The 23,158-nt window shown below is 41.6% G+C and overlaps 1 pseudogene across 1 annotated transcript; it reads left to right on the top strand.

The window, feature by feature from the left end:
- Positions 1-16,707: 16,707 nt before the first annotated feature.
- On the top strand, positions 16,708-17,064 carry LOC308515984 (non-histone chromosomal protein HMG-14-like; annotated as a pseudogene). The gene has a single exon. The product of its transcript is annotated as a non-histone chromosomal protein HMG-14-like (transcript).
- Positions 17,065-23,158: the final 6,094 nt, after the last annotated feature.

Below are 23,158 nucleotides of genomic sequence, written 5' to 3'. Positions count from 1 at the left end.
ACTCTTTTGGATTGGTTCTTTTCATAGCTGATCATATTAATGCAATTTTCAGTAACTCACTGCTTCCTACATAATTGAGGGAGTCAGAATAGAAAGTCCCAAAGTAGATGTAAACTGGAAGGCGCTTATCTGGCCATGGAGAGAGTAGTCAAAATGCCTCCATCCCAAGGAAGCCACAAAGCCAGGCAGAGTAAGTGTCCTTCTTTGGTCCCCAAAGCTGGTGGTTCCGGGAAGGGGGTTCCTGGGTAGGTTTTCACCAGTGGGAGAGCTGAGGACAGGGAATGTAGAATGATGCTTGACTTCATGTATCCCTTGACACCTCCTATCTTTGGCATCTAGTTGGCTATGAATTGCCTGACTGTTGGTAGGGTGGGGGAGGAGAGGATGGGGCTGGGAAAGGGGAGATCGGCTACCTTTGACTTTCCCTCAGGACTCCCATGTAAATATGAGCACTCACAGGATATATTTAAAAGCGTTTTGTTCATTTATTCCACAAGTAATTACTGAGCATATACTGTGTATATATGCCAGGCTCTGTACTAGATGCTGGCGATATGATGAAAGCAGACATAACCCCTCCTGAGGATAGTCCACAATCTAATGCATTAGATATGCCAACTGGACGTGGAAAATGTCAGATGAGTGCTGTAGAGTCTGACTAACTTGAATCCCTTACTTACAACATTATTGCCAGCATAATTAAGTAATTATTTGAGGAATTATTGGTGAGTGTTAGTCTTTCCTTTTAAAGCAAACATCCCATAAAAACACATACATGTAACCATTAGCACAATACCTAGCCCATTAGTAAATGCTCCATAAACATTCGTGAAAGAAAGGAAGAAGAAAAAAAGAAAGAAAGGAGAGAGGGAGGGAGGACAAGATGGTGGAAGGGAAGGAGAAGGTAGGATGAAATGGAAAGAAAAAGAAAGACAGGATGAGAGAGGAAGGAGAGGAGAGGAGATGGGTAGATTAGGATCCTGGAAGATGGGTGAAGTGACCTTGTGAAGATGCTCGGGCCTGTAAAGGGAAGCTGGTGTTGAGAAAGAAAGGAAGTGGTTGAAAGTGAGAGGAGGTCAAGGCGGCCGGAACTAAGCTGTACAGGAAGGGGTTGTTTCACTTGGGAAAATCCTGTGGCAGAATGTCTGGAAGCTGCTGTGCTGGAGGCTGGGGACTGGCCACAGTGTGCCCCCCTGACCTGGGCTGAGAGGCATTCTGACTGCCTCGGGCCTGACCTGTGACTGAGGCTGTGGCAAATGGGGCTGAGGACACTGGACTCTGGACTCAGACCTGATTTGCTTGTAGCCGGAGCTGCCAAGAATCTAGCAGTAGTTTCCCCTATAGGGTTGTTTGAGTGTGGGAGGTTGTGCTAAGGAGGATGGGGATAACACCTTCTATTGGAGGCACTCTCAGACCCCCGTGATCTTGGCTAATTAGACCTCATGAACCCCTGTTCTAGTTTACTGTTTCTCGTCCTTAGCAATAATAGCACTGTAATTATACCTTTCTCACAGTTTTTTAATTTAGGTGCCTTCTATTTCAAGTTGAACTTTGGTCTTACCCATGACAACCTTATTTCCCAAATAAACATGTGATGGATGATCTGAAAAGCACAAGTTCACTTGTGGGGAGAACTCTAGAAAAAAATAGCCTTTTATGGAGTGTATAATATGTGCCAGGTCTTGTGCTGTGTACTCTCATTGCAATATTTCCTCGGATCTTTGCAACACCCCATACGAAGCAGGCACTATTGTTGTCTTCAGCTGACAGGAAGGAAACAGGCTCAGATAGCTTGCCACCTCCCTGTGGGTCTCTCAAGCGCAGCTGGTGGAAATAGGACCCACATGCAGGGCTAACTCCGGTCAGGCCCGGATACTCCAGCCAAAGGCAGGCTAAGGGGAAGCCAGGTACCTCTGATGGCAGTAAGCTACAATTTTAGGTGAAACATGAACAAATAGGTTAATAGTTAAAGCTATTTTTATGAGTTCCTGCTTTATTTTTGACAAGTGATCCTCATTATTTACTATACTGATAGGAGGTTTTATTTAATTAAGTTAGTAAGTAAATTAAAAAAAAATTACGTGATAGTGCAGTGGGTTGTGGATAAGGAAGAAGAGTGAAGACGACCCAGGGCCTGCAAGGCTCGGTTTTGATCTTTCTCACTGGACTCTGACTCTGTTCGTTGGCCGACCCTCAGGGGACATGCAACTGACGCTTGCTGTGTCCCCAGGGACTTTCCCAATCTGTCTCGCTTCTGTGGGTCTGTCTGTTCTCTGGGTCATAGCCACACCCCCTCTGACAGAGTAAAACACCAGGAATTAGGTAAAAGGTGGTTTGGCAAAGGTCAAGAAAAGAAATGCCTTCAGCTGCAATTTTCTCAGGACATATAAGGGCTTTGGGGGAAGGGACACCAAAGAGGAGGATCCCTACTGCCTTCAGCACAGGATTTGGAACAATCTGGAGAGGTGATTGGCTGGTGCAGGGCTGTGAGAAGGGTCTCGGGAGAGAAGGGGTTGTTGGTTGACCAGAAGGCTGCAGCCCCAGAGCGTTCCTGCTGTGCCACAGCAAAGGCAACCTATGGCAGGCCTGGAGGACCTGTGAGTCAGACCTGTATGCTCTCCCTGGCACGAGGCCTCATACTGACTAGACCAGCAGTGGGCAGCCCTTGGCACGTGTGCCAAACATGGCACACCAGTAACTTTTGCTGGCACTCGAAACCCTCTCTTATAATCTTCCATTTAAATTTTTTTCTTAATATCGCCTTTTTTATTTTTCAGATAAATTCAGTGTAGGTGCATCTTAAATAAATAAATAATTTTACATAACAAGTTATCTTAAAGACCATAGACATGGTTTGATGAGAGAAGGGAAGAGCAATTTCTATGCCTCTGCCTTAACTCTCCCTGCCTTCCTAGATCCGACCAGTGTTTTGGTTTCATCCATATACACTTGTGAATCTTTGTTCTCAGTGATGAATTTTTTTAAGTCTCGTAATAGGAGTAGCCTGAATGATGAAAGTAGTAGCTCATGCATATCTCTGAAGATCATGAAATATAAACCTGATGTAAAATCTCTGTCATCAGTGATGCAGCAGCAGCAAAAGTCCCACTGATAATATCAAACGGAGTCATAAAGTTTTCTGTTGGACTATCAGTGTACATGTATACATTAAAAAATAAATGTATTTTTCATCATCATATACTGTGTTTTTGTCGCTCGAATGAATTTTATTATTTCTTCAAGGTTCTTCACATACATAAACCTTAAGAGATATCAAGTAGGTGTAACATGTTCTCAAAAAATTAGGGTTGGCACGCAGAAGAATTTTGAGTCAGAGATTTTGCTGGTTTTGGCACGCACTCACAAAAAGTTTGCCCACCCCTGGACTAGACACTCACAGAATTTGTTCTGGATTCACTCCCCTTGCCACTTCACCTGGAAACCTTTCTACAAGGAAGAGGACGTTCTACATGGAGAACCACAGTTAGGACTGATTTGGCACCTCACTCTGTTTCTCCATAGCCAAAAACGACATTAGCTGCAATCTAATGATTGCTGGAAATTTCTTGCCTGACCCCGTTCTTCCAGGGCCATTCCCTGGGTGAATGGATAACCAGGTCCCAGAACTGCAAGGCTCTAACCAGTGACTGGAAGAGTAATTATGAATCTATCTCTTGACATGTCCCTGCTCCCAATCCTACCCCCCCCATCCCCTCCTCTCCTCTGCCCCGCCCCCCCTCCCCCCCCCCCCCCCCCCCGCCACACACACACACTTAGCTGACTAGGTCAAAGCACTGCTTTCCTTCAGTATACTCAGAAGCAACGATTCCCTTATGTTGAATATGGTTAACCCATAATACTTACCAATGGGCCAATAATGGCAAGTCACTTGGTTTACTAATTTGAAAGTTGTGTGCCCCTTATGTTTGTTTTCAAGGTAGGAAAAGCTAGCAGTCTGAGCAGATATTTCTGAGCATATAATTTCTGCTGCTGTAATAGTCACAATATGCCTATGGACGAGGGCTTCAGAGCCAAACAAATATGAGTGTGAATGTCCGTTCTGTTTGCCGTGGCAGTTTGGGCAAGTTACTTAACCTCGCTGAGCCTCTGTGTCTTCGTGTGCACATGGGAATGCTGCGTGGCACGGAGCAGCAACTCCTTCAGACACACTCTGTAATGAGCTCCTGGCAAGGCCTGGCGAGGGGGGCAGGCATCTCATGCAAAGCAGGAAACACTCAGTGGCTGGACTTTCAGAGGCTGGAATTGGGCCCCGGGCATGGAAGTGTGGACTTTACTCTGGTACCCATCCGCTACACTCCAAGAGTGGGCTTCTTGAGTCTGCTTCTCTTCCCTCTCTGCACCGGCTTCTCCATCCTCCCCCAAGTGTCTTGTCGCTCTGCCTCGCTGCTTCTGCTTGCTCACACTTTGACTTCCTTCTACCCTCAACTCACTCAGCCATGCCATTGCTTCTTTCTCTAGCCTCTGAGCTTTCAACTTTCATTTCTGCAATTAACGCATTTCCTTTATATATCCCAACTTGAAATTTCTAAAAGTAAGGATCTATTTGGATGAGGCTTTTTGTATTATGATACCCTAAAAACTGCTGGTTGGCCAGTGGATTGGTTGCTGGCACCACCACTGATCCAATCAGAGTGGGTGGTATGTGTGTGTGTGTATTTGAGGATGATCACATTAGACAAATCAAAGCCACTGGAAGCAGCCCCCATGCAGCAGAGGTAACAGGCATAGGAGTTTCCCTTACAAGGGGTGGCGGACAATAATTGACATGTGCGGTTAAAAAAAACCCCACACATACCTCATAAGTTTGTTGTGAAAATTAAGTGAGATAGAGTTATAGAGGGTCTAGCACAGAGCTAGGACACATAGTAAATGCTCAAAAAATGATAGCTGTTGTTCTTTATTCTTATTTTTTTACCTTCACCTGATGATATATTTTTTTATTGATGTGAAAAAGAAACATCAATCGGTTGCCACCTGTATGCACCCTGACTGGGGATCGAACCTGCAACCTAGATATGTGCCCTGACTGGGAATCGAACTCATAACTTTTTGGATGTACGGGATGACGCTCAGACCAACTGAGAACCTGGCCAGGGCAGTAGCTGTCATTCTCACTATGGGATTATTGTTGTTATTATAATAATCTACCACCAACAGGCTTGGTTCCAAATGTACAGGGTGGCTTGCAGCCCTCTCATAGAAAATACACAGGGTGATTATTTTTCTTGAACATATTTAGTCCAACTTCACTAAAGGGAGGGAGCAAGAAGGGAAGTAGGCTCTCTATGTGTACAACATCGTGTGTACAACATCAAGGGTTAAAAATACTCCCTGGAACAAATATTACAAGTTTCTTTTCGTTTCAAACCACAAATGTGATTCTGTAAGCCTACCTAACTTCTTGTAATGGCTTCCCATTTTTCTTAAATAGAGACAAAATTTTTTTAGAAGGCCTTGTATGTCTTCACCTCTCTCCCCCCACCACACACACCCCCGCTTCCCAGCTGTGGCTGGCCCGACGCACAAGCTGCTTGGGGCGCTGCAGCCACACTGGCTGCCACCAGGCCCTGGGGACAGCTGTTCACAGTGCACAGAGCTCCTGCCAGGCTCTTCTCCTCCCTTCCCAGCCCTTTCCTACTTACTCTTTCCTCCCCTTTCTGGTCTCTGTTTTCTCTGGGACAGAATCTTTTGTAGTATGCATTCTCTTTTCTTCAGCCCATGTTTCACTAAGGGGATGGTGTGATTCAATCTGCTTCTCCCACTAGACTATAAACCCACAGGGTAGGTAATGTCTATTTTTGCTCACCTTTGTGTCCCCCAAAGCTGATGGTGCTTAGAACACATGGGCACTCACTAAATATCCGTTGAGTAAATGAGTCATTAATTGTTTTGCTACTGACTGCAACTAAATTATTGCCTATCAGAAGCTATGACAATACCAGCAGGTAAGAATAATGCAATATTAAGCCTTTTTTTAAAAAATGAAAGCACACATGCAGAGCTCACCAAATTTGCTCTGTTCTATGCCCAAAGGAAATAGCAACACATTTTAAAAAACTGATATTATACAGGCTGCATTCATTGACCGGAATGCAATAAATTTAGAAATTAGCAAACAGAGAGCCAAAAACAGTCTATACTTCTAAAATATAAACACACACTTCTGAAGCTCTCTTGGTTTGAAGAGGAAGTAAACTACTTGGAACTGAACCACAATGAAAATAGCACACATCAAAACCAATGGGATTTGGCCAAAGCAATTTTCAGAAAAAAACAAAACAAAACAAAAACTCTAGCCTTGCATTTGTTTATTAGATCATAAGAATGATTGAAAAGGAAAAAATGAAGCCAAAGTAAATAGTAAGAAATGAATTAATCAGTGTAGAAACAGAAATGAATGAGGTAGAGAAAAAACTCAGCAAAATTAAAACCATGGGTTTGCTTTTTGTTGTTGTTAATCCTCACCTGAGGATACATTTTCCATTGCTTTTCAGAGAGTGTAGAAGGGAGGGAGGGAGGTGAAGAGAGAGAGAAACATCCATATGAGAGAGACACATCATCGACTGGTTGCTACTGGCTGCCTTCCACAGGTGCCCCAACTGCGGACGGGGAGCGAACCTGCAATCTAGGTATGTGCTCTAGACAGGAATCAAACTCTTTGGTGCACAGGCTGATGCTCTAACGCAGGCCAGGGCTACAGGTTCACTTTTTTAAGGTAAATAATATTTGGCTAGAACAACTAATAAAAGAGAGAAAATGCTAGGCAATATCAGGCATGAAGAGGGACAGATATACATATGTAAAGAACACTTTTAAAAGAAAACAGTATGGAGAAACTAAGATGGCGGCATAGATAAACACCGGGAAATAGTCGCCCCACACAACAATTGAAAATTATCCCAAAGGACGGAGCAAACATCGTCCAAAACAACAGGAAGGCTGGCTGAGTGTAATTTCTACAACTAGAAGAAAAGAAAAGCACGCTGAGAGCCAGAGGAGCTGCGGAGGCTGAGTGCAGAGGTATGGTGGCGGCTCGCGCGCGCGGAAAGGGGGTGGCACCTGAGGACGCGGCTGTCTTTTTGAATCACAAGCTCCTGACTGCTCTGAACTCCGGTTCCGGGAAGTCTCTGGGGACCCAGGACTCATACGGGCAGAGGCTGGTCTGTCAGGCGGCAGCGGGCGAACTTGAGGGTGGATTTCCCTCAGAGGTGCTTGCAGCCGTTACCGGGACACTGAGACGCGCGACTCCGGGCGCGGAGAATCAGCCATAGCTTCTTTCTCCGCCTTTTGACTACCTGAGGCCCCGCCCCACCCAGGCTGCGGCAGAGGCTTTTGCATGTGAATGTACCTAACTACAGCCCAGCCAAGCAGACCCGGAACTTCCAAGAGAAGGCCCAAGGCCCCGCAGAGGCTTGCATTGCTTCACAGCTGAGCCTCTTCCTGGTTCCTGCTGTGTGGCCTCAGGCAGGGGCTGAATTAGCACCTCCTTAGATCCAGGAGCCACTGTACCCAGTGGTCAGAGGGGGTCCATTCTCCCACTTCAGACACAGCTGCTTCCCACAGCCAATTGGCCTGGAGCTCAATTCCTCCCAGTGATCCTACAACAACCAAGGCACCAAGAGTGCACCAAGAGTGTCCACCCCAGGTAAGTGGGGAGGCTGAGCCACTGGGCCCTACAGGACACCTGGCGCGCAGGGCCACTCTATCAACACAGGGAAGCAGCCAAAATGCGGAGACAGAGAAACAGGTCACAATTGGCAGAAACGGAGGAGGCCAGACGACTGGATATAGAGTTCAAGGCCACGTTTATAAGGTTTTTCAAGAATTTTATGGAAACTGCCAATAAATTTAATGAATCCCTCAAGGAGTATAGTGAGACCATGGAGGACATGAAAAAGGACCAACTAGAAATTAAGCATACACTGACTGAAATAAAGAATAATTTACAGAGATCCAACAGCAGACAAGAGGATCCCAAGAATCAAGTCAAAGATTTGAAATGCAAAGAAACAAAAAATACCCAACCGAAAAAGAAAAAAGAAAAGAGACTCAAAAAATATGAAGATAGTGTAAGGAACCTCTGGGACAACTTCAAGCGTACCAACATCAGAATTATAGGGGTACCAGAAGGAGAGAGAGGGCAAGATATTGAAAACCTTTTTGAAGAAATAATGACAGAAAACTTCCCCCACCTGGTGAAAGAAATGGACTTACAAGTCCAGGAAGCGCAGAGAACCCCAAACAAAAGGAATCCAAAGAGGACCACACCAAGACACATCATAATTAAAATGCCAAGAGCAAAAGATAAAGAGAGAATCTTAAAAGCAGCAAGAGAAAGACAGTCAGTTACCTACAAGGGAGTACCCATCCGACTGTCAGCTGATTTCTCAACAGAAACCATGCAGGCCAGAAGAGAGCTGCAAGAAATATTCAAAGAGATGAATAGCAAGAACCTGCAACCAAGATTACTTTATCCAGCAAAGCTATCATTCAGAATGGAAGGTCAGATAAAGAGCTTCACGGATAAGAAAAAGCTAAAGGAGTTCATCACCACCAAACCAGCATTATATGAAATGCTGAAAGGTATTCTTTAAGAAGAGGAAGAAGAAAAAGGAACTCTTACCATTTGCCACAGCATCGATGGAACTGGAGAGCGGATAAATACCACAAGATCTCACTTATTTGTGGAATATAATGAACAACATAAACTGATGAACAAGGACTGATCCAGAGACGGAGAGGCACTGATTGGACTGTCGGGCCTTGGAGGGAAGGTAGGGGAGGGTGGGGGCAAGGGGGAAAGATCAACCAAAGGACTTATATGCAAGCATATAGGACTAACCAATGGACACGGACAACGGGGGGGTGAGGGGATGAGCGGGGGGAGGAGGGGTAGAGGGTACACATATGTAATATCTTAATCAATAAAAAATATTAAAAGAAAAAGAAAAAGAAAACAGTATGAACAACTTTACACCAATGAATTTGAGACCTGGATGAAATTAATGATTTTCAAGGAAAATATAAAAAACCAACAAAATTTGTTCAACAACCATTAAAAAAATTGAACTATTAATTTAAAATGTATCTCCTTTCTGCCCCTGAAAAGGGCATCAGAGTCAAAAGGCTTATAAGCAAGTTTTTCTACTAAAATCTGAAAGAACAAATAGTATGTTTGTGATCTCTGGGGTATAGAGGCCTTCTTAAATAAATCATAAAAATAAAAAGCCATAGAAGAAAAGATGAGTAAATTTGACTAAACTAAACTAAAAATTTCTCTATGACCAAAGATATGATTAACAAAATTAAAAGGCAATTTATGGTTTAGGAGAAAATGCAATATATGTATACATATTCATATGTACATATATAAACACAAACACATACACATGTATGCAAACTTAAACAACAAGCAAAAGAATAGTATTATCCTGGTGCTATGGACTGCATTGTGTCTCCACCAAAATTGCTATGCTGAAGCTCTAACCCCCATGTGATGCTACTTAAAGAGAAAGCTTTGAGGAGGTAGTTAGGTTAAATGATCATAGTCGGACAGGATTGGTGGCCTCACAAGGAGAATAAGAGGGAGGTCTTTCACTCTCCACATGGACACATCGAGGAAAGGCCATGGGAAGACACAGCAAGACTCTGTCTGCAACTCCAGGGAAGAGCTCTCACCAGACATCCCTTTGATGGGCACCTTGATCTTGGTCTTTCCTGACTCCCGAACTGGGAGAAAATAAATTTCTCTTGTGTAAACCACTCAGTAGAAGGTATTTTGTTATGGCAGCCCAAACTGACTAGACATTTAGATATATAAATCCAAAAGAAAAAAATTGATGAAAAAGAAGTCAAAGATATGAACAGGAAATTCACAGAATAGATATGGTCAATAAGCAAGAAAAATGCTTAGCAATACTAAAATATCTGTTTCACAACCATCAGATTGGCCAACTTGATAAAGTTTGATAATCTTTAGAATTAACCTGGGTGTGCAACAATAAAGTATAAATTGGTAATAGTGACTTTGGAGGTAAATAAGGGACCATCTTAAAATATAACCTATAATCCCACAATTCCATTCCTGTGTATCTGTTCCTGGAAAGCATCCCCCCACCCCATAAGGCTTTATTTGTGAGAGCCAACTTCTAAAGGATGATGTGATGGTGCTGGCAGTGTGGTCAACCAGAGCGAGGCAGGATCCAGAAGGGGCTGAGGACTGAGCCGTGCAGAATGCCAGAGAGGTTGCTGTATTCGGGTAAAGTTCCAGAGAGAGGGCTGCAGAGCTGAGTGCCTGAGTTAGCATAGCCTGGGAATCATGGCCAGGCCTCAGAGTGGCCACAGCACCCACAGGAACTCAGCTGACGTGGAATCAGACCGGCAGCACCACCAGGAGTGCTACCACCAGAGTGATAAATGACTAGTTATCAGCTTCAGATGTCAGCTGCCAATGTCTGTAGGACAAGCAGCAAGCAGGTGGAGTAGGGCACTACCCTGGAGATCAAAGGAGTGATAGGACATGGCCCCAAGGACTCTAGCTCTTCCATTAGTCCAGGAAGCATCGATAGCCATAGCATCCCGCCGCCGCCCCCCCCCCCCTCCCCAACACACACACACCCTTGACATCCAGAGACCATCTTAGTGAGGAAACCAGGAGGAGGAAAGACTGTCTAAGAGAGAGAGCATTTTATCTGAGACATGATGCCCTCTAGAAAGAACTGTTTAAATGATCAGATTAAACTACTCTTTAAATCAGATTGACTCTTGAGCAGACCTTTTCTCCAACTCACCAATGAATACGATTTAGTGAGGAAGGCCAGAACAGCACAGCAATGACATTGTCTTTGAATAACAGAGTTAAGAAACAGTGCATTTTGTGCTATCCTATGCTTTTTATTTTTCTTTCATGAAAGTATGTCATGAAATGTCAAAGAGAGAAGGCACTAAAATTTTCCAGAAGCAATCCTGATTTCACAAAAAACATATATCAGAAAGCTCTTGGCATTTTGAAGGTGAACTCCAGAGACAGTGATGACCTTTCACTCCAAGAGCCACACCTCAAGAGGGAAGCGGAAAGCAGGCATGTAGACTGGAAAGCCCTGAGGATTCCCCGGGGAGGCCTGCCCTGGCTTGTGCCAGGGAGAGTAGGGATTTTTGTGTTGATTCCAATACTCCTTGGGTGATGATTAGCATGTTATTGATTTTATGAAATAAAGAAAGAGAGAGAAGTGAATTTTAGAAGGAACTTGAACAACTTCCACCCTGATTGGAATAAAATAGCAATAATAATAATAATAATGATTGCAATCATAATTAATGCACATCTTTTGTGCATTATCACATTGAATCTTCACTCCAATATTATAAAGATAGTCACTGTTATTACTCCCATTTTACAAATGAGGAAACAGAGGCTTAGAGATGATGGGTTGCCTTAAAGATGGCCACCAATTCTTCCCACTCCAGAGTGCACATGCCCTTCCCCCCACCAAGTGTTAAGTCTATTTCCACTCTTGTTAAGTCTCAACTGACCTGTGGCCGCTTTCAACAATAGAGTATATTGAAAGAGCTGCTGAGCTCCTTCTGGCCTATGTCCTAAGATGACTATCAATTTCCATTCTTGTTCTCCAAAATATGGAAGCCAATTACCATCTAAAGAAGTCTGTCTATGAGAGGACCCAAATAAATAAAATCAGAAATAAAAAAGAAGTGACAGCTGATACCACACAAATGCAAAGGTTTGTAAGACAATATTATGAATAATTACAAGCCAACAAATTGGACAATCTGGAAGAAATGGATACATTCCTAGAAACATACAATTTTCTAAGACTGAATCAAGAAGAAACAGAAAACCCGAACAGACTGATTACTACTAATAAAGCTAATCAGTGATCAAAAAACACCCAACAAACAAAAGTCTTGGACTAAATGGCTTCACAGGTGAATTTTACCAAATATTCAAAGAAGAACTAACACCTATCCTTCTCAAACTATCCCAAGAAATTCATGACGAAGGAAAACTCCCAAGCTCATTTTACCAAGCTAGCATTATCCTGATTTCAAAACCAGACAAAGACACTACAAAAAAAGAATATTATAGGCCAATGTCCCTGTTAAAGATAGTTGCAAAAATCCTCAACAAAATACTAGCAAGCCAAATTCATCAACACATTAAAAAGGTCATTCACTATGAACAAGCAGGATTTATTCCTGGAATGTAAGGTTGGTCCAATATCTGCGAATTAATATGATACACCACATAGTTGAAATGAAGAATAAAAAATCATATGATCATATCAATAAATGCAGAAAAAGCATTTGACAAAATCCAGCATCCATTTATGATAAAAACTCTCAGCAAAGTGGGAATAGAGGGAGCATACTTCAGAATAATAAAGGCCACATATGACAAACCCACAGCTAACATCATATATAGTAGGGAAAAGCTAAAAGTGTTTTCTTTAAGATCAGAAATAAGACAGGATTATCCACTTTCACCACTTTTATTCCATATCATAATGGAAGTCTAGCCACAGCAATCAGACAAGAAAAAGAAATAAAAAGGCATCCAAATTGGAAAGGAAAAAGTAAAACTGTTACTATTTGAAGATGACATAATACTATATATAGAGAACCCTAAATATTCCACCAAAAAGTGACTAGAACGGATAAATCAGTTCAGAAAAGTAGCAGGATACAAAATTAATATTTAGAAATCAGTTGCATTTTTATATACCAATAATAGACTATCAGAAAGAAAATTAAGAAAACATTCCAGTTTAGAATTACATAAAAAAATACCTAGGAATAAATTTACCTAGAAGGGAAAAGACCTGTACTAAAAAAATTATAAGACATTGAAGAAAGAAATTGAAAAAGATGGAAATAAGTGGAAGTATATACCATGTTCACAAATAGGAAGAATTAAAACCATTAAAATGTCCCTACTACCCAAAGCAATCTATGGATGTAATGCAATCCCTACCAAAATACTATTGGCGTTTCTCACATATCTAGAACAAATAGCTCTAAAATTTATATAGACTCACAAAAGATCCCAAATAGCCATAGCAATCTTGAGAAAGAAGAACAAAGTTAGAGGTAACATGCTACCTGATATCAAACTATACTACAGAGCTATAACATTCGAAACAGCAAGGTACTCACAAAAAGAAGACACAGTGATCAATAGTACAGAATAGAGAGCCCAGGAATAAACCCATGCCTATATGATCAATTAATTTGTGCCAAAGAAAGCAAAAACAATGGGGTAAAGACAGTCTACACAATAAACAGTGTTGAGAAAATTGGGCAGATACATAAAAAACAAACAAACAAAAAAACAACAAATAAATACTAGATCACCTTTTATACCATATATAAGATAAACTCAAAATGGATTAGAACCAAATGTAAGACCCGAAACCATAAAACTCCTAGATGAAAAGATAGACAGTAAACTGTCTGAAGTTTCTCTTAGTAATTTTTTTTTCTGATATAGCTCCTTGGGCAAGAGAAACAAAAGAAAAAAAAAATAAAACAAATGAGACTACATCTAACTAACAAGTTTTTCACAGGAATGTGGAAGATATTTGCCAATGATATCCCTGATGAGGTGTTAATATCCACAAATTTATAAAGAACTGATACTACTCAACACCAATTCCTCCCAAACAATTAATTAAAAGACAGAGGACCTGAACAGATACTTCTCCAAAGAGGATACACAGATAGCCAATGGGCATCTGAAAAGATGTTCAATGTCACTAATCATGAGAGAAATGCAAATTAAAAGCACAGTGAGGTACCACCACACACCAGTCAGGATGGCTATTATCAGTAAATCAACAAATGAGTGTCAGTGAGGATGTGGAGCAAAGGGGCCCTCAGGCACTTTTGGTGAGGTTGCAAATTGGTGCAGCCACTATAGAACACAGGATGTAGGTTCCTAAAAAAATTAAAAATAGAACTACCTTATGACCCAGCAATTCCACTTCTGAAAGAAAACTAATTCAAAAAGATATATGCACTCCTATATTTATTGCAGTGTTATTTACTATAGCCAAGATATGGAAGCAACCCCAGGTGTCCACCAATAGACAAGTGTGTAAAGACATGGTGGTACATATACACAATGGAATGTTACATGGCCATAAAAAAGAATGAAATCTTACCATTTACCATTATTATGCTAAGTGAAATAAGACAGCCAGAGAAAGACAAATACCATATGATTTCACTTATATGTGGAACCTAAAGAAAACTGCAAATGAACAAAACAGAAAGAATCATAGACATGGAGAAAAAAACTGAGGGTGGTCAGATGGGAGGAGTGTGGGTGCTGGCTGAGAAAGGCGAAGGACTCAGAAGTACAAATGGGAAGTTACAAAATAGTCACAGGGATGTAAGGTACTGCATACAGAATATAATCAATAATATTGTAATAACTATGAATGGTGTCAGGTGGGTTCTGGAAATATCTCAATAACCTGTTGTGAGAGCTAGAGTCTTCACAGAAAAGGGGGCCCAGTTTTTATGCAAGACTAAGAAGAAAGAGGGAAAGACCTAGCTGTCCCCGGTGGTGCTAGCTACCCCTCCTGAGGTACCAGACGTGGGACTGACGCCCTCATAGTCATGTGACCCCTGGCCAAGCTCGCTGATGAGTGCAGCCCTGTGAGTGATCCCAGAAGATACCACATGGGAGAAAGAATTAACCCAGTAGAGCCACAGAATAGTAAGGAGTAATAAAATTATTGTTTTAAGCAGCTAAGTTTTTTTAAAAATATATATATTTTTATTGATTTCAGAGAGGAAGGGAGAAGGAGAGAGAGATAGTCTCATTAATGATGAGAGAGAATCAAACCGCGGCTCGCGAGCTACATGCAGCTCTTTGGCCCCTTGAGTGTGGCTCTTCCACAAAATACCGACTTCTGCACATGGGCCACGAAGTTTCAATTGCACTGTACGTGCGTGCCCACATGTGGTATTTTGTGGAAGAGCCACACTCAAGGGGCCAAAGAGACACATGTGGCTCGGGAGACGCCGTTTGCCAAGCCGCAGTTTGCTGACCACTGGCCTGCTTCCCACACGCCCCCCACTGGGGATTGAGCCTGCACCCAGGCATATGCGCCTGACCGGAATCGAACCTGGGACCTCCCCATTCCACTGAGCCAAGCCAGCCAGGGCAAGCAACTAAGTTTTGAAGTGTTCTGTTATGCAGTAATAACATCTGAAAGAAGAGGTTAGAATCTTGTCCGGGGTCATATAACTTGTAAGTGGCAGAGCCAGGGCTTGAGGCCAGTCTTTCTGACTCCAGTGCCATGCTCTTGACAGCTGCATGGCACGGAAAGAAGGAGTTGCCTGACCAAAGGTTAAAAATGATTAAAGATAAGGAAATGACTAGCAGAGGCCCGTGAAACCACAGTCTATGAGAGCTCAGGGAAGAGCCGGGAAGAGAAGAAGGAACACACCAAGAGTGGAAATGAGCTTCTACACGCTAGGGAAAGGGAAACTTGTGTTCATCAAGTGTTTATTGAGGCAATTTTCTAGTTGCTCTGAGGAATTCAGAAGTGGATGCACTGGATCTCAAGATGATAACTTAATGAAGGAAAAAACAAGTGAGTAAAAAACAACACTGTAAAATGTAAACTGGTGCAGCCACGAACAAAAAACAGTTTGGAAGATCCTTGCAAAGTTAAAAATAGAACTACCATATGATCCAGCCATCTCTACTTCAAGGAAAATAATTGCTCAAGCAGATATTTGTACACGCATGCTCATAGCAGTATTATTCACAATAGTCAAACGGTAGAAGTAACCCAAGTGTCCATCAACAGATAAATAGATAAATGAAATGTGTTAGGCACATACAATGGAATATTAGACTTAAAAAGGAAGGAAATTCTGACACATGCTACAACATGGATGGACTTTGAAGACATTATGCTAAGTGAAATGAGCCAGGTACAGAAGGACAAATATTGTCTGATTATGCTTATATGAGGTACCCAGAGTAATCAAATTCATTCAGACAGAAAGTGGAATGGGGATTTCCAGGGACTGGGAAGAGAAAGGAATGTGGAGTTTGTGTTTAAGGGGTGCAGAGTTACAGCTTGGGAATATGAAAATTCCTGGAGATAAATGATGGTGATTGTTGCCCAACAATGCGAATGCACTAAATACCAAGAACCGTATACTTAAAAATGGTTGAAGTGGTTATTTTATGTGATATATATATATATATATATATATATATATATATCCACAATAAAAAAGAAATTAATTACTTATAAAAAAAATTTACCAATATGCAAAGCAGAGTGGTGAGGGGAATAAATCTAGGTAGAGGGGGAGGGAATCATTATGGGCCAACCACTGGCATTCTTTGTATCATGCAGTCTTCCCAGTAGCCTGGGAAGGTAAGTAGTATTACCTCATGTGATATCAGGAAGTAAGTTTATGGATTTAATAGCAATGTGCCATAAACATCATTTGTCACAATGTTACAAATTGGTTCAAAAGTTTTAAATAAAGTTAGGTGTGACGATCCGGAGTGAGTATTTAAAGAAATGAAGAGATGTTAGGGGGTGACTCGTTACAAAAAATATTTATAATTCCATAGAGGAGAGCAATGTCACTGCACCAGATCTCTTTTACATTTTTATTATTGGGTTTTCCCACTGCCTGCATCGCGGGCCCCAGCAGCTCAGAATGCCCAAGAGGAAGGCTAGCTCCGCCAAGGGGGTGTTGAAGGAGGAGCCGAAGAGGAAATCTGCAAGGTTGTCAGCTAAACCTACTCCTGCAAAAGTGGAAACGAAGCCAAAAAAAAAAAAAAAGGCAGCAGGAAAGGATAAATCTGCAGACAGAAGAAGTGCAAAAAAGAAAAGAAAAGGGAGTGAGGGGAAGCAAAGGGAAAACAGCTGGAAGTGGCTAACCAGGAAACTAACAAGGGTCTATCTACCTGCAGAAAATGGAGAAACCAAAAACAAGGCGGGTCCAGACTCAGATGAAGCAGGAGAGCAAGAAGCCAAGTCTGATTAATATCACATACCACGTCCTGTCAGGGGATCCTGTCTTCCTTCTTGTACAATCCTAAGGGATATTTTTTATCAACTGTTTTGTAAATGCAAGGTTTTTAACAGCTCTATAAACGCTGTTAAGAGGGGTAGGATTGTACCCCACCCTATTTTTTAAATGCAAATGCTTTAAAAAAAGTAAGAGAGAGGTAAAATCATTTGCTGGTTGTTTATTTTTTTGGTACAACCAGAAAATAATGACATATTGAATATGGGAGACTTTGATTGTCTTTGGTGGCAGCTTAGCATTCGATAGATGGGGATAGTATATATATCCTATAATACAAAGCATATTTTTTAAAATATATTTTATTGATTTTTTACAGAGAAGAAGGGAGAGAGATAGAGAGTTAGAAACATCGATGAGAGAGAAACATCGATCAGCTGCCTCCTGCACATCCCCCACTGGGGAAGTGCCCGCAACCCAGGTACATGCCCTTGACCGGAATCGAACCTGGGACCCTTCAGTCTGCAGGCCGACGCTCTATCCACTGAGCCAAACCAGTTTCGGCTACAAAGCATATTAAAAGGCCATTTGGAGTCAGTCATGCATTTAATATGTCCTGAACATTTTCAGTTACTTCCAGTCTCATATTTTTGGTAGAATTGTTCTCTTGATCTTGGCTCTCCCTGTCAGAATTTTGTGCACTTTGTAACATCTTTGGTGTGGTAGTCCAGTTTTCCTAGTAACTTTGTTAATGTGCCGTGAAAAATTGAAAATGAGATTATGTAGTGCATATGATATTAAATTGTGAATTAGTGGGACCTTGATATAACAGCATATCAACATTTGAAGATATTGTTACTTGATACTCTATGAAAGAAAATTAGCCTTCAGATTTTAAGCTGGAAAGTCACTGGAATAACTGTTTAGAAAAGAATCACAATTACACAACTCTTTAGGTTTTTGGTTTGTACGTTAAGAATTGTGTAGAACTTGAATGTCTGTGTACTTATCCTCAAAACAATCAAAAAAATCACAATTACAAAAGAAAAATTATTCTTTTCTTATTACAAAAATAGTAAACAATTATGCAGAACATTTAAAAATATACAGTGTAAAGAAGAAAAACTTTAAAAGCATGTATAATTTCACCCCCAGAGATACATTGTTAATTGATTATATAGCCGTCTAGTCTTATTTTCTCTGCATATGTCGAAATTGATTATATAGCCGTCTAGTCGTATTTTCTCTGCATATGTCGATATTCCCCCAAATTGACAACATATACAATGTATGTTTTAATAGCCCAAGTTTTAAACCTTAATATATAAGCAAAACATTTCCTCACATCACTATATATTTTTTAGGACTTGATTTGTAATGATTTGCCATCATATAGATTGGCCCCAATTTTATCAAACCTCTCTTATTCAACATTTAGAGGGTTTCCATGGTTTTGCTCCCTAACACTGCAGTGACCACCCATATGTGCAATGCTTTGACCATTTATCTGATTATTTCCTTAAAATCGATTCCTGGAGTTACACCAAAATTTTTAATACCACTGGCAGAGATGAAACAATTGGTTCAGAGAAACCCTAGTTTTGAACCAGGATGGCGAGTATACTATTTATGCAAAGATGCAGCTTTGGCTTATACTCTTAAAAGTTATTATCTGTGCCGCTCTTCGCCTCTGATAGTTCAGATACATTTAGACACATTGTACTTGTAGTTCAGCTACAGAGGTAATTTATTTTTGGTTCAGACCAGTAAATCAGTATGTGTTATCTCGGGCACTCCCATTGCTTGGCACACAGCAATACGGTATTCAATAAATATTTGTTGAATGAATGTCTATTGAATGAAATCCTGCGTAAATGAAGACACTTTCAGTGTGAACAGGAGGATGTAAAATGGCAAATATGGAATGGCTGTGCTTTCACTTGAGCGTGTGATTCGCAGGTCCAGATGGCTTTGTGTGTGTTTTTCGGGAGAGGCTCGGCTTTGTAATGATTACAGTCTGGGGAATGGACTCAGCGCAGTTCCAGCAAGCCTTCTGGGTCAGGGTCTAACAAAGGCGTTGCTCTCTGAGCCACCAGAGTGCCAAGCCTCTCCGGCGAGCAGCAAGCAGTGTGGGTGGCCCGTTTCTCGCCTTTCCCCCAGTGTGCGCACACCGCCTACGTTACTCCTGTCTGTTTTGTGTCACCAGAGCCCTGGGAATAGCAAGAAATCTGCCCAGAAGTGTAAAACCACCCTTTTACTGAAAGAACTTTCAGAATGAGAACGTACAATGAAATGACTGGAGAGCTCAGGAAAGACACCCAGAAACGGTAAAATATGAAACACAAATGCCCTCTGAGATTTGGCATCCTAAATCATTTCCTCCTCGCCTCCAGAAAGGGCTCCGTTTTCTCTAAGCCTCTGCCTTTATAGAACCTCAACACAGGTCCTTCCCTCCCCTTCATGGGAAAAGTCTCTGTCCTGCAGGTGGACATGAGAACGTGACCAGGAAGCATAGTGTGGCCTAGAGGAGACTACAAGGCATGGTGGAAAGAAAGAAGGAGTGGGGATCGAAGGCACCTGAGACTCGGCTTTTCTAAGTGACCTTGGTCAAGTCACTGAGCTCATGCATTCATTCAGTCAGTGAACAATTGAGTGCTCACTGTTTACCAGCTCAGCACTGTCTAAGAGAAACACAATGCAAGCCACGTGGGTGACTTAAGATTTTCTAGCAGTGACTTTGAAAGAGTAAAATGAAACAAGTGAGATTAATTTTAATATATTTCATTTAACCCAATATGTTCCAAATATTATCTTTGTATAATGTAAGCCATATAAAAACTTATTTGAGATTTTTTTGTTTACACTCTTTTTCCATGCTAAGGCTTCAAAATCCAATCTTTTACACTTACGGCACATCTAAACTCAGATGCTAAGATTTCATCAGAAACAATCAGTCTATATCTAGATTTCATAAAATGCCTGGCCTGACCTGCAGACCCTGAGCAACAGATGAATAGATTACTCTGACACACATTCCTGTGAAAGCGAGGCTAAGGGGCTGTTTTGCTTTAGGAGCAAAAAGCCCTGTTCACCTGCCCCCTTAGGCTTTTATTGTCACAACAGCTACAGCTTGAACTAAAATTAACTATTAGATACTATCAACAGGGTAAGCATTCTTGAGAAAACACCTGCATCTGTAGTTTCTTTCAAACAAAGACATTTTGAAGTCTAAACATAAAGATTCTAGTCAAACACCTGGGGGCAGGGGGAGCAGACTTGTTTGGAAAAGTCAAGCAGGGGCTGCTGCCTTCGGCAAGGTCCCCCAGAGGCCTCCAACCTTTCAGAGATTCCTCCTTACAGACCTTCCAACCAAGTCCCGTGCCTCCCACAATAAAATCTACACTGGGAAAGTAGATTGCCATACCTGAGTTGTTTCAAGAATACTTGAAAGTTTTCCAATAACTGAATCAGATTTAAATTTTTAAATTAATTAAAACTTAATACAATTAATTCAGTTCCTCAGTCTCATTAGCCACATTTCAAATGCTCAGTAGCCTTATGTGTGACCAGTAGCTACTATATGGAATGCACAGTTCTAGCGTTCCGGGCACAGACTTGTTTAAGACATAAGCTCCGTCCACTAGATTTCAATCCAGTAGGACAGCGGTTTTCATGCAATGGGCCACAAGAATTTTGAAACATGAAGTACCTGACTATTTAGTCAGGAGCACTGACCTCTTTTCCCTTAGATTGTCAAAGTAAAAAAAAAAAAAAAAAAAAAAAAAAAAAAAAAAAAAAAAAAAAAAAGGGCAACGGCTAACACAACAATAGCCTTACCTGTGAAGGAATAAAAATGATACCTATTTGTTTTGTCAGATCGGCAAAAACTATATTTTTTTGGTGTGCCATGAGATAAAAAAGGTTGAAAATTGCTGCAGTAGGGAATTTAGGGCAAAATAACCTAAACACAAACAAACAGAAAAACCCTAAAGTTTATAATATAAGGAGCCCTGTTATCTAAAAGCAGTTATCTAGAGATTGGTTGGTTCATTTTTAGCCAGTTTAGTAAAGGAGGGGAGTTGTAAAAATGACTCCTAACTTTAACAGTTTTTAAACTTAAAAACATACAAAAGCACATTCATTCACCAATTTTATGAGGTATGGCCAAGGCGTTTTCTCTGAATAAGGGCTGACTGATTGGAGTTTTCAACTACCTCTCCTGCATAGATCAGATCCATGATGCAGGAACAATACGTTTTAAGAAGTGGGAAAGCGAGTTGTAACTGAAGGCCAGGGTCAGGGGCTGCTGTAGCTCAGGAAGATGCAGGTGGCAGCCTTTAAAGGAGCCGCACTGGCAGGGACTTAGCTCTGGTGAAGGTGGCAGACTTTGTTCACCGTGTGTTCACCCATCATGCCCGCTGTCTTCTTTGCCAAAGAGAACTCTGGTTTTATTCAGAAGGTGAGTAGAGATCCCTTGATCTCATGAAAGCTGGGCGTCTACCCCAGTCCAAAAGGATGAATCATAAGTGGCTTTGCCAGTAATTGGCTAGACATAAGCATCTGATTCAGTTCTGGCTCGTGAGGTTTTAGGGGAAATCTGCTGGAGAACCCCGTCAAAGACTTTCCTCTTGGGTGGAAAGACAGCCACGGGAGAAGGGGCTGGTGGCCCCTGCCCCTTTCTGCAGGCTTAGGTCCAGTTCTGTGGAGCTGCAGCTGCCATTCTTGTGCCGATGCGGGGGTGGGGGGGTGGGGGGGGGGGACATAAGCCTAAAGGCACGTGAAACCCTTCCACTGAAGGTGGCAGTGAAAGAAATAGCTTGGGCAGCTATTCATGATATATGTGGGCAGCGATAGCAACCGTAGGCTTCTTGTTTAGCAAGATAATTAAACATCTTTATTGATTAGCCTGCTGTTAAGCAAGCATTCTGTTATTGGCGTTGAATGCATCGGGAACCTCTATCTTGGCTCTCCAGGTCACAGAACACGCCTTCCTGATGTGTAATGTGATAAAACATCTGAAACTCCGGACACCTGAGCACTTAGCCCAAAAGTCAGAAACCAGATGTTTGCCAAGGTTTTTGGGAGCCAGCAAAGGTATCCTGTGTTGATTTTAACTTGAGACAGTTCTTCTACAGTTTGTTATGTACAACGAGAACTCAGGAAATCTTCACTAAGCACGAGGATTCCTCGTTTCCCTTTCAGTCTTACCTATGCATCAGGTCCCTTCCAGGCTCACCTTCTCCATGGACCCTCTCGATCCCCTCAAGTCCCCAGGGTACTTCCTCATGAAGACACATGGTACCTGTTCATTCAATACTTCGTCAGGTTCTCTTGCAGTACCCTTTGTCTCTTTCTCCTAACTTAACTTTCATGGGTCTGGCTATCTTGAGGGCATGCATGAAGTGTTCTACTTCTTTATAGTTCCCACAGCATCCAGAACTAGGCAGGTACTTGGCTGGTGTTCAAAAATATCTGTAAAATAGGTCTGTGAAAGAATGAAAGAGTAAGGCCAGGCGTGGAGGGATTGAGGGAAAAAAGAGAGAGAGAGAGAGAAGGGCGTGGAGGGATTGAGGGAAAAAAGAGAGAGAGAGAGAACTCATGGACATGAACAACAGTGTAGCGATGTCGGGGACAGGAGTGAGGGGAAGTGGAAGAAGGCATAGAGGGGATAAATGGTGATCGAAAAAATAAAATAAAAATTATTTCAAAAAAAGAAAGAGTGAGGCCAGACAGCCTCACTCTTTTATTTACCTTTAAGCCAGTTGTGAATGGGTCTGGATTATTATTATTACGTTTTACCATGGATCTGATTCTTACACAGATTCTCAAGTTCAACTCTAATATTTGTTCCTATTTCTTAGAAATTTTACAAATTTTGGATTCATGATATTCTCCCCACCCCTCCCCCATGATTTTCTTAACTGCTTGACTGATACTCTAATTTTTTCACCTTTATTTAAAAAAAAAATTTTAAACATGTTTTTATTTGCTTCAGAGAGGAAGGGAGAGGGAGAGAGGGATAGAAACATCAATGATGAGAGAGAATCATCAATCAGTTACCTCTTTCACGAACTGTGACCTCCTGGTCCACAGGTCCATGCTCAACCACTGA

This window comes from Myotis nattereri (genome assembly GCF_964212035.1).
Source record: "Myotis nattereri genome assembly, chromosome: 3".
NCBI classification, from domain to species: Eukaryota; Metazoa; Chordata; class Mammalia; order Chiroptera; family Vespertilionidae; genus Myotis; species Myotis nattereri.
The sequence above is the reverse complement of the archived record's forward strand: the minus strand, read 5'-3'. Positions and strand labels throughout refer to the sequence as shown.